The sequence below is a fragment of the Ixodes scapularis genome, unplaced genomic scaffold (genome assembly GCF_016920785.2).
Source record: "Ixodes scapularis isolate PalLabHiFi unplaced genomic scaffold, ASM1692078v2 PGA_scaffold4__175_contigs__length_147842914, whole genome shotgun sequence".
In the NCBI taxonomy this organism is placed as follows: domain Eukaryota; kingdom Metazoa; phylum Arthropoda; class Arachnida; order Ixodida; family Ixodidae; genus Ixodes; species Ixodes scapularis.
The window spans coordinates 106139804-106150415 of NW_024609879.1; the positions used below are offsets into that span (position 1 = coordinate 106139804).

At 42.1% G+C, this 10612-nt stretch overlaps 1 non-coding gene across 1 annotated transcript; it reads right to left on the reverse strand.

Moving 5' to 3' along the window:
- Positions 1–3372: 3372 nt before the first annotated feature.
- Positions 3373–3537, reverse strand: LOC121837896. The gene has a single exon (XR_006078335.1). It is a non-coding gene; the product is annotated as a U1 spliceosomal RNA (small nuclear RNA).
- Positions 3538–10612: the final 7075 nt, after the last annotated feature.

Sequence of the window (10612 nt, forward strand, 5' to 3'; positions counted from 1 at the left end):
CGAATGCTGGCTATGACGTCAGCAAATGATTTCTCATCGACGGAAATAAAAGGAATGGGAGAACTTTAATTTTGACGGTGTTGGCAGTGTTGCTTTGAGAGCGCAATGATTTCAGGCAGTTGTTTTTACAATTAATTTAATATTCCTCACATCACTGACACTGTTTTATATTATCAGCATGTGTGCGTTTTATTATATTCAATTTAGTTTGATTTAACTATGTATTTCAGTGAGGATAGTTTGTCATACTTTGCCTTGAAATTGCCATCCTTCACCCCACAAATGTTTCGAAATATCCGTTCTCTATACATCTGAGGTCAAGTTCCGCACCCCATCAAATAAGCATTAAAAAAGAAATGTTGATATTTTTATTTATTTGAGAATTCTCTACCTCATAAACAATGGACCTTGACGAGATAAGCGGTAAGACCCCTTTATAACAATGGTCTGAGATTTGAAGGATAATTGCGGTGGCATTTTCCCGATCAAATTGTAAAATACAGCTTTTTAGGAGGCATCGGCACGTCAACATTGGAAGTTTATCGGATAAATCCGCAATGGTCAAAAGTTTACCGGCGGGTGTGTTTCGGAGTTTTTCGGAGTCCGAAAACACGGAACCGTACTTTTAACGCAATTTCGTATCTAGACTTCAGAATGTGTTTGGGATCGCCTTCTATTGTGCTGGAAGAGGCGCGAAGAAAGAAAAAGACACAGTTTATTCAAAAGCACCTTGGCGTGGCTAACCTCCATTGCTGCCGAGAAGCGCTTTTTTTTTTTTTTTTTTTTTTTCCCACGAAAACGAGGGTATAAATGCTTTTCCCGGCACTGTTCCTACAATCTACCACGGAGCAAAGATTGCTACCCTTTGCAAAGACTCTTTCAACTTTGAAGCTGTGAAAAAATTATCTCGATCGCTGGCACCCAGAAAGCCACTTCGCGACTTCCCGGGTCGCTTGTCCGCTTGTCCGCCTGCCCGCCGGTGACGTACGCGTGTAGGGAAAAGTTGGGATTTTTCATTGCTGCTAGTAGTCTCGCCTCCTAGAACCCTCGCGGCTGGCGTAACTTACAAATAAAAAAAATAAAAAACTTTAATTAAACGTTTTGTTTGTATAAACTATTTTGTCTATTAGTTGAGAAAGGGTTATTGATACGGTCTGTCAATTTCCAGTCAAATCGAAGACTATAAAAAAAATCAGCGGAGCTCCCGTTTAATGTCATACGTGCACTGCAACTAGGGATGTCGCGAACCGGTGGAGGTTCGAGTTCGACCAGGTTCGACTTTTTCTAACTTTTACTGGAAAGTGCGAGAAAGTTCGACTAGGGTTCGACTGTTATTCGCATGCGCAAAGGGCTGTCTCAGTTGGCTTTGGATTGGACGGTGATGAACAAATGATCAGGTCAAACATCCTACTTTTAGTAAGGGCAGAACTGTTAGGTTAATGTTTCGGTAATATAGCAAGAATAAATTATGTTATTAACTTTTAGGTTATTACAAACATGTTCTGTTGATTGTTACAATTAACAGAACATATATAGTTATAAAATAAAACAAGCTATTCCGTAAAAACATTTCTCTAAACCTAGATATGCTTGTATCAGAGGCTAACCGCACTGTCCACAAAGTCGAACCTTGTAGAACCTGGCTTAAAGTTCAAAGGTTCGTCGAACCAGTCGAACCTTGGGCTTCGACGTAAAAATCCGGTTCGACAAAAGTTCGTGACATATCCCTTGTTGCAGCATATCTGTAAAAGAAGCTCCGCCTCCAAACCCCGGAGAAAAATGGCGCTACTATATAAATGCACAATTTTTCTAGCATCCCAACATCGGATAGCGAGAAACGTGCGCTTCTATAACCACATGCATTTGCTTGGAAATAGCAAACTTGACCTAGGTGTAACAGCGCACACCAACAGAGACTAGGGAAAGGAACGAACAACACAGTATGTACATATTTTTAGAGCTTTCTGTGCTGTTCGTTCCTTTCCTAAGCGTTCCTTGTTTTGCGCTATTGCATTTACATTATGTTTTGCTTTCACCAACTAGCCCAGCCCAACATTTTATTACTTTATTCCGCTTAGCAGTATTTTACTAGGGGAGGGCTATCGTTCTGCTCCTTCCTTCAGTATGGGCGAAGCCTTTTCTGCATATCTTAGGTTGCAACACGGAAGGTGCGAATTGTTCTTCCAGCACCCAGTGGGAACTTTCTGAGGGTTGTTTACTACAAACGCTGCCGACCAACAAAGTAGCGATATTTATTTTTATTATATAGAATGCGATGGATCCCCGAGTATTGGGGGTTACATGTGTGCTTGGTAGCAAACTAGGTAATGGAAATACATGCAGTGAACAAGTGTTGGAGCTAGAAACGTGTGAAACTTTCTACCAATTAGAAGTACTGAGACGTTTTTGAGTTCTCGTTATTGTGAATATCCCGTTGTTGAATCTGGGATTACTTTAAAGCGTTTATTATAAAACGGCTATCTAGCATTTCAACAAAACAAATTACTGGAGAAACCGAAAAAAAAAAAAGATTTTTAAAAACGTGTACCCGCACTCTAAAAGAAAAAGAAAAAAAGAAAAGAAAATAAGAAAAAAAAGTGCGTCTACTTTATTGCGCAACACTCGGTCCTCGGCGAGCCGACACATATTCGTCTGGCGTCACACCAGGCTCGAGGAGGAGGAAAGGAGGGAGAGGAGGAAAGAACGCAGCCTACGGAGGCGGCTCAGCGAATGACGATGCCGAAACGCGGTAACCGAAACCGTAAAAAAATCCCGCGAAACCGATACCAACAGGAAACGGCCAATAGAAAATGGTTACCGTAAACGAAACGTTATATTTTTCGGCTTGAGTTCCTGGCCAGAACAGATTTTTGTGGAAGCCGCCCGAAATGCCAAAATCGCGCAATACGCAAAACGCGCACGTGACTGAGAGTGTTGGACTGGTTTTATTCTTCTGGACATTGAGACAACAAAATATATTTTTTCATCAAAACTAAAAATGGTCACTGGTTGTACGATCTTATCTGAAAATGCCCTACTGCGTTATGCACGTTGAGGACCCCTAGCGATGGTACTGCACTGGCTAAATTTGTCATCTGCAGTTGAGAGACCGGTCCACCTATGGAGGCTGCCAAAATCAAGGCTGTCAAGGCTCTAAACATACAAGCACCACATTTTTTCAGCTGTAAGCTGAGCTTGGAACGTTCCGTTCTGCGTCTGTTGCTTCACCTAAAATAATGAGATAAAAGGGGGATAAAAGTACTTCCTGCATTAAGTGACACTCCTGAACGATATGACATGCTACCACCAGCTCGCCTTAGCGCACACACATAGCTTTCACCTAACATGGTCTCACTTTTGATTCTTGAATGGAAGGGGATAGCGCGAACGCTGCTCCCCCACTACCAAAAATTGCATGTCCCATCTATCTCAGTTTGAGAAAGTGGCAGGGGTCAACACGGCCGGAGTGCAATGACCGCGCCTCGCCCTGGGGGCTCCGCCTCGCGGATCACGGATTCCCCGACACCAGGTAAGTATGGAGAATGTTCGGCTTGAAAAGTGAGGTCTTCCTCCACGGGGTAGCTGTCTGTTCCAGTGAGTTCCATCTCAAATATCTCGAGTATTGCTTCTTGAGTTAAAGGAGAGCTCATATCTAAACAAACACTATATGAGTCGACCGATTTAGAGGCAATCTATAATATACAAAATTCTTTTATACATGTACCACCGTTAATTTTAGACATAAATTGTCCCACTATTCGATCAACTGCTGCTGCGACACCCCGATAAAACACTTGAGGCGGACTTGCAGCGAACGCGCTTGGTTTATTATCAGACATACTTCGTAGCGGGCTCCACAATCTGCAGCTGTCTGCCCAATCAGCACGTGAGCCCGTTTTTTACCGTGCACGCTTTTTCTATACGTAGGAAGTGACGTCATACAGCCCTTTGTGGCCAATTTGAAACGATCATAAAGGGCCCGTCATGCTGCTAATCTTGGTGATTTTCCTTAGAGAAGAGGTTATAGCCTATATAGAAAATAATATACTGTACCTTTCAATAAAAACAAAGCGGTATCAGTATGACGACTTTATTTTATAAAATTAGGTTTTAATACTCTTCAATCCAATACTCTTTAGTGTATTATATTGAGGGTATTTATACGAAAGTAGAACAAATAAATAGATAATTCAAGATATAAAAATAGAAATGAATATTTATAACATAAATAAATAAAGACAAACGATGAAATAAGAAATAACCAAAGAAACGAATAAAAAGTACAAATAAATAAATTAATAGATAAGCAATAAGAACTATAAATAAAAGAAAAATTGCAGCGACTTTTACCTTCAAAGTCCTACAACGCATTTTATGTATATTTTCTCGATAAATCCAGCGGAGAAACTGTATGGTTGTAGAGATCACGTGACGTCAGGTCACGTGATGTTCATTTCCCCCGCTTTATTTAGCGGGGAAACTGCATTGGCGTCGAGGTCACAAGACGTGAATTTTTCCGCTAAATTTAGCAGGTAACTGAACTGGTGTAGGTCACGTGACGTTACGTCGATATCCCACTAAATTTAGTGGAGAAGCTGGATTCATGTTTTGGCCACAACACGTGAATTTTCTCGTTAAATTTAGCGGGGAAACTGAGTTAAAGTATATACATATAGTTCACTTGCCTTCAATTTCGCTTAGGTGTATAGGTCACGTGACGTCAGGTAACGTCACGTGACGTTTCTTTCCCCGCTAATCAGCGCCACTTTTCCTGAACTTCTCAACCTCGAATTTCAGCCACGCTTCAAAAGATGGCGCAAGTGCGCGCCGTCTGTTACAACATAATTCCTTTTTAATATAAAGACAATAAGTACGCTTTAAAAAATTACAATCATAGAAAGTGATTTTAATTAGAAAGAGAATAGCTCTAACTAAAAAAAAACGTTGCTTAAATAACTGTCCTCTTCTCTGAAACCGGTTTCTTGAGTACAGAGTCGAGCTTGAAAATAGACCCACAATTTCAAATATTTTTAAGACAAATCCGAATATAAATACAACAAAAACCAGCCTTACAGAGAACCAGCCCTGTTCATCTAGCATACAATTTAGAAAAAAAAATAGATCAGATGCCAGAACGATAACCTGAAAACCAAGAACGCGTTAAGGGGATTCTTTGAAAAGTGGTGTTCACAAAAAAACTGCTGGGGTTGCACTTCTAATATTTTTAATGCGGAGTTCCTGTGTTTACCAGGAGCATTCCCTTAAATGTCCTGGCTGCCTTATAACGTGAAACTAAGTTACGACCCTTCAAAGTAGCATAAAAAAGGCTCTTTTTGAATAAATATTAAAAAATATGTGAGTGCGCTAATAGGAAAAACACGCATTCACAGCTAGGCGAGACCTTCTTTTATTCAATAATAAAATATGAAAGCAATCTTGGATGCATTGCAAGTCTACAAACTTGGAATGCATAGAGGTATGCCTTTGAAAATATCAAAACTTGCACTTTTCGTTTTCTTATTGTACGTTAAGTTTTGAAAAATGCATATCATATTCTACACTAAATGAGTGATGATGAATTGGCGACTTATTTGCAAAAATAACGAAATCCGTGGCGCGTGCACAGACGCGAAATTTGCACCGCAAACAGGATCGTTAGTCATGTCGTATTACACCTGAGACTGCGGTGGAAGAAATCGGAAGAACCATGGTTTAGAGGCCACCTGTGTGTAATTTTTTTTTTATTGTGTGTGCGTTTTGACGCGACGGTTAGGATAATTCGGGACATATCTCTCTCAAGGTCACTGCGATGATCCGCAGTGTCCCTTTGTTAAGTCCTCGTCTCATGTGTGGGTTGTTTTGTATCTTTTGTATCCATCCGGTTCGAAATGTCTGCAACAAAGGAGTTTATGTGTAGAGTGTGGTTGGGAAAAAGTTCCGTTGGTACTTAAAGGCTGTTTGAGAAATAAACCAGTTAGCTGAATTTGAGACGTTCTCTGTGTCTGTTCCTTCTACTGAAAGTTCTTCCGATTTCTTCCACCGCAGTCTCAGGTGTAATACGACATGATTAGCTACCACCAGCTCGCCTGCACTCTCACCGTCTTTTCACTAACAGGATCGTTAGCACAGCTGCCAACGGTATTATATGGTTGGGGCCGTGGGACCGCCGCCTTAAAGGGATACTACAACGAAATTTCGGCACTTATTTTAAGGTCTATATGTGTTCAAAAGATATCATATCGAACACACCAATATCTTGTTAAAAAAGTCACGAAAAGGAATTTTAAAACGATTTAAACGATTAACAAAGAGCACCTGGTGGATGTCGCTAACGCCTCGTTTGTAATGCCCGTCTAGGAACCTTGACAGCGAGTGACGGTGAGTGTCTCGTGTCCGGCCACGACGAGAGAAGAGGGGAAGGAGGAACTCCCGTTTTTCGAGAACCGCTTTTGTGTGTTCCAAAAGGAGCTATTGTACCCTTACAAGATTGTAGAAGATTAACCCGTCACTCAAAATTCGCACAAAAGCAGCCGCTCCGGCGGCTGGAACGACTAGGCCATCCCCTCGACGTCAGCCTCGCCGTAGCTTTGCTAGTCCCGAGACGACCTACGTCACGATTGCGTCGGATGTCACGTGCTCTAAGCTGGGCCTTCTCCAAGCGCTTGCTGGAGTGGGCCGTTTATAACAAAAAAATACTGCTACCAGGCTAAAAATACAAACGTGCGATTGTCATTTACGGATACTGTGGATCATCTTCAACCTATTTTTGAACACGACGGGTATATTTCAAATTTCGTTGAAGTATCCCTTTGTGCGGGACGAGAGAAGAGGACATGGTGAGCGAATATGAGATTTCTCAAAGATATTCCGGCGACTTTGCTTCGCAGAAAGAACTGTTGGCACTTGCGTGCCAAGTCGAGAGGAAAGCCGTGTTTCCTGTCCTGTCTGCTGCGGCAGAGAACTGCTGGTATAGAGAGTATACGTTATCAATTAGAACAGGATCATTACATCAGAAAGGTCTCTGACTTTCGCCCATGTTGATGCCCTAATGAAAATTTCCCTGCAAGACTCCAGCATTCCCAACATTAGAGACGCCACGGGTGAGGAGACAGTCAAGTGCTGCCTCAGTTTTTCAACAAAACGTTTGATATATGGGGCAAAAAAAAAAATTAAAGACGTCTACAACTCCCTGTGACGCCGACTTAGAGCGCAGCTCTTGAGGAGGAGGAGGGGAGGGTACGGAGGGGACGGTATGCCACTCCTTCTCCCCTCTTATTTAGCGGGGATATTTTCCCGCTAAATTTAGCGGGAACTTTAGTGAAAATCCCTCCGCAATATTTAGCGGGTTAAGTTTGCCCGCTAAATTTAGCGGGGAAACTGTGACGTCCCATAATGCAACGCGCGCGGTTAAGCGCGAAACACATGTACGACGAAACCTTCCGATCCGACGTGCGGACTGCCGGAATGACCTTGGGGGAAGAGGGTTTTCGTAACATCGGAGAGCGTTGAAAACCCTCGCCTCCGACCGTCGTATTGCGCGGTCGGACGTCGGATCGGACGGTTTCGTCGTACATGTGTTTCGCGCTTTACACCAACGCCGACATCGACGCCGCCCAACCCAGAAACGGGCGCGTAAAAGCTGCGCTCTAAAACTCGTCGTGCTTTGTAAAGCTTTCTTTTTGCAGTTCTGAATATATACATGCGACCATTGCGGAAACTATATTTCGTGCAGTACCACAACAAAGGCAAGTCAAACGAACCATGACAGAGCGGCAGTGGGAGGGGAACATTTGGTGTAGAGGACTGCGACGTGTGGCGATCATGGACAAGTTATGTGAAAATTGTATATAAAACATCGTTTTTGAAAATGCTGTTACAATCTTCTAGACTTTCTCTGCCCCAACTATAAAAAAATTAAAGTTTTATTTTTTAATGTCCTCAATGCATTTTTAATTTTTTGCCATGCCGCAAATATTGATGTGAGACTAGATGTGTGGCCCCCCCCAAGAATAACGCAGTTGCCCCTAGCAGAAAGGTCTTTTTGTTTCCTGTGAACCCTATGACACTCTTTGTAGTCGCGTGTTAACTGTAGCAAACCTTTTGGCCATGTGCAAGTGGAGGGCGGTGTGGAGAAGACGGGTGTAAAAGGTTTATTTTATATTTTACTAAATTTTATTCAGGATACTTCTAAGTGCCCTGAATAAAATTTAGTAGCTGTGTTTGTCCCCTCTCTGTGGCCTCCGTTGTGGGTTTTAGAAATGTTCTCCCCATAAAATCTTCAGAAGCTTTACTGTGTTTATAAGTACAGTAAACGTATATATATACCGTATTTTCCGGACTTTAGTCCGCACCCGGTGTATAGTCCGCAGAAGGAAATTTGGGGTCAAAAATAAAAGATTTTGCTTAGATAGCCCGCACTTGGTGCATAGCACGCACCCGGTGCAGCCCGCACCCGTGCATAGTCCGCACCTGGTGCTTAGTCGACACGAAAATCTTCTCATAGACGGCACATATTTACAAACGTCTGCTTTTTAGCTCAGCCTTTAATGTGCATAAATCATCATTAACATACACTTTCGTGCACAAATTTCGTCCTCGTCTCGTCATAATAAACCGATCTTGAAAAACATAATTCCTCTATAGTCCGCACGCGTAGATAGTCCGCACAGCCAGAAATTTCAAATTTTAAACATGTATAGTCCGCGGACTATAGCCCCGGAAAATACGGTATATATATATATATAGTATATATATATATATATATATATATATATATATATATATATATATATATATAGGGTATTTTTTTTAAGCTTTAGATATTTGTGTGAAAAAAGCCGTGAAAGTTGCACTTATGCGGTTTGCGCAGGGTGAGTTATGCGGCCAGGGGGACATTATGTGGGTAGCTAATCTTTGTGATAAGTGCGGCTAATTAATTAAGATTTGTTAATAAACCTTTTAATTAGTGAAAAAGACCCATGGTTCCAATTAGAAACTTACTGAGCGTCATCAGAAACCACTAAATGAACACTTTTTAGAACGACTTGAAGCTCATGGGAAACTCGGGGGCGCCCCAAAGATACCACTCATGAAGCAGGTGCAAAGCTACAGTCAGTTACAGGTTTAAAAGTTTTCGAGGAAAAGGAGGGCTGTAGAGTTCCGTGTATCGTAGTGGGTTGCGGAGGGTGTTGCGGGACGGCGGAAAAACGATCTACGACAACTCCCTAATCTTATCATCCGCTTTCCGCCACTGGTATACCTGTGCACCTGCTTCACGAATTGTAACTTTGGCGCGCCCAGGAGCTTCAAGTCGGTCTAAAATGGACTAATATAGTGGTTTTCGACGACGCTCAGTGAGTTTCCAATTGAAACCATATGTCTATTTTGCACTAATTAAGAAGTTAATTAACGAATTTTTAATTAAATAGCCGACTTATCACAAAGATTAGCCACCCAAATAATGTCCCCCCTGGCCACATAACTCACCTGCACAAACCGCATAAGTGTAACTTTCACGGCTTCTTCTTAAACAAATCTGTAAAGCTTTAAAAAAACTAATATATATATATATATATATATATATTTATATACACTGTAAACGACTTAATTTTCACGAGGACCTACTTTTCGCGAATTTTGTGAATCGCCTACAGTTCGCAAAAAATGGGGTCTAGGCCAACTCGTCGAAAGCCAACTCGTCGACGGCCAACTCGTCGGCGGCCATTCGTCGAATGGGCCCATTCGTCATAGGGGCAACTCGTCGAAGGAAAACTCGTCGAAGAGGCCAACTGGTCGCCGCTTTTTTAAAGCCAAATATATAATTTTTTTTTCTTATATTTAAAAGCAAATATTGCCCTGTAATAATCCGTGTTCTGTCTTCTATCTGTGACTTTTTCGTAAAAAAAAAATGTGTACAATTGGCTCTCTCCATAAAAATCTCACCTCCAGTCTGCTTTTTCTTGTCGAAGGTAACAGCTTGCCGCTTTCGCCACTTTCATGGTGCCGTGGGGCGGGGTCACTACGTCGCTCGTGTATCACTGGGGCGCGTGTTGACCTACCCGGCCTACCCGGCCCCATCAGTTGACGCGGCTTCGCGGCGACAGTTCGCGGCGGCTCATTACAAAATAAGTAATAAAAAAAGGTAACAAAGGGACGATCCTGAGATGACACATTTTTCTACTTGTCTAAAGGTCCTCTCCTGTCTTTGCCTTCTTGTAATTTTTCTTTCAATATTATGACTTAACAAAGGCGCTGACCCTAAGTCCAAGCACAAATAAAAATTTAGGTCAAATTATAAAAAGGAACCACGAACTTTTACCTTGGACTGTCATTCAACGCATTCGACGAATCGCCCTTTCGACAAATTTTCCCTTTCGACAAGTTTCCCTTCGACGAATTGCCCTAATACGAATTGCCCTATTCGACGAATGGGGCCGTCGACGGGTTGGCCGTCGACGAGTTGGCTTTCGACGAGTTGGCCGGATCCCGCGAAAAATAGGTCCCGCGAACAATTCCGGTAAAATGCAGACACATTAGAATCTATATTGAGATCACCATATCGCGAAAATTAGAACCCGCGAATTATTCTAAAATTTCAGGTTTGACCCAAAAT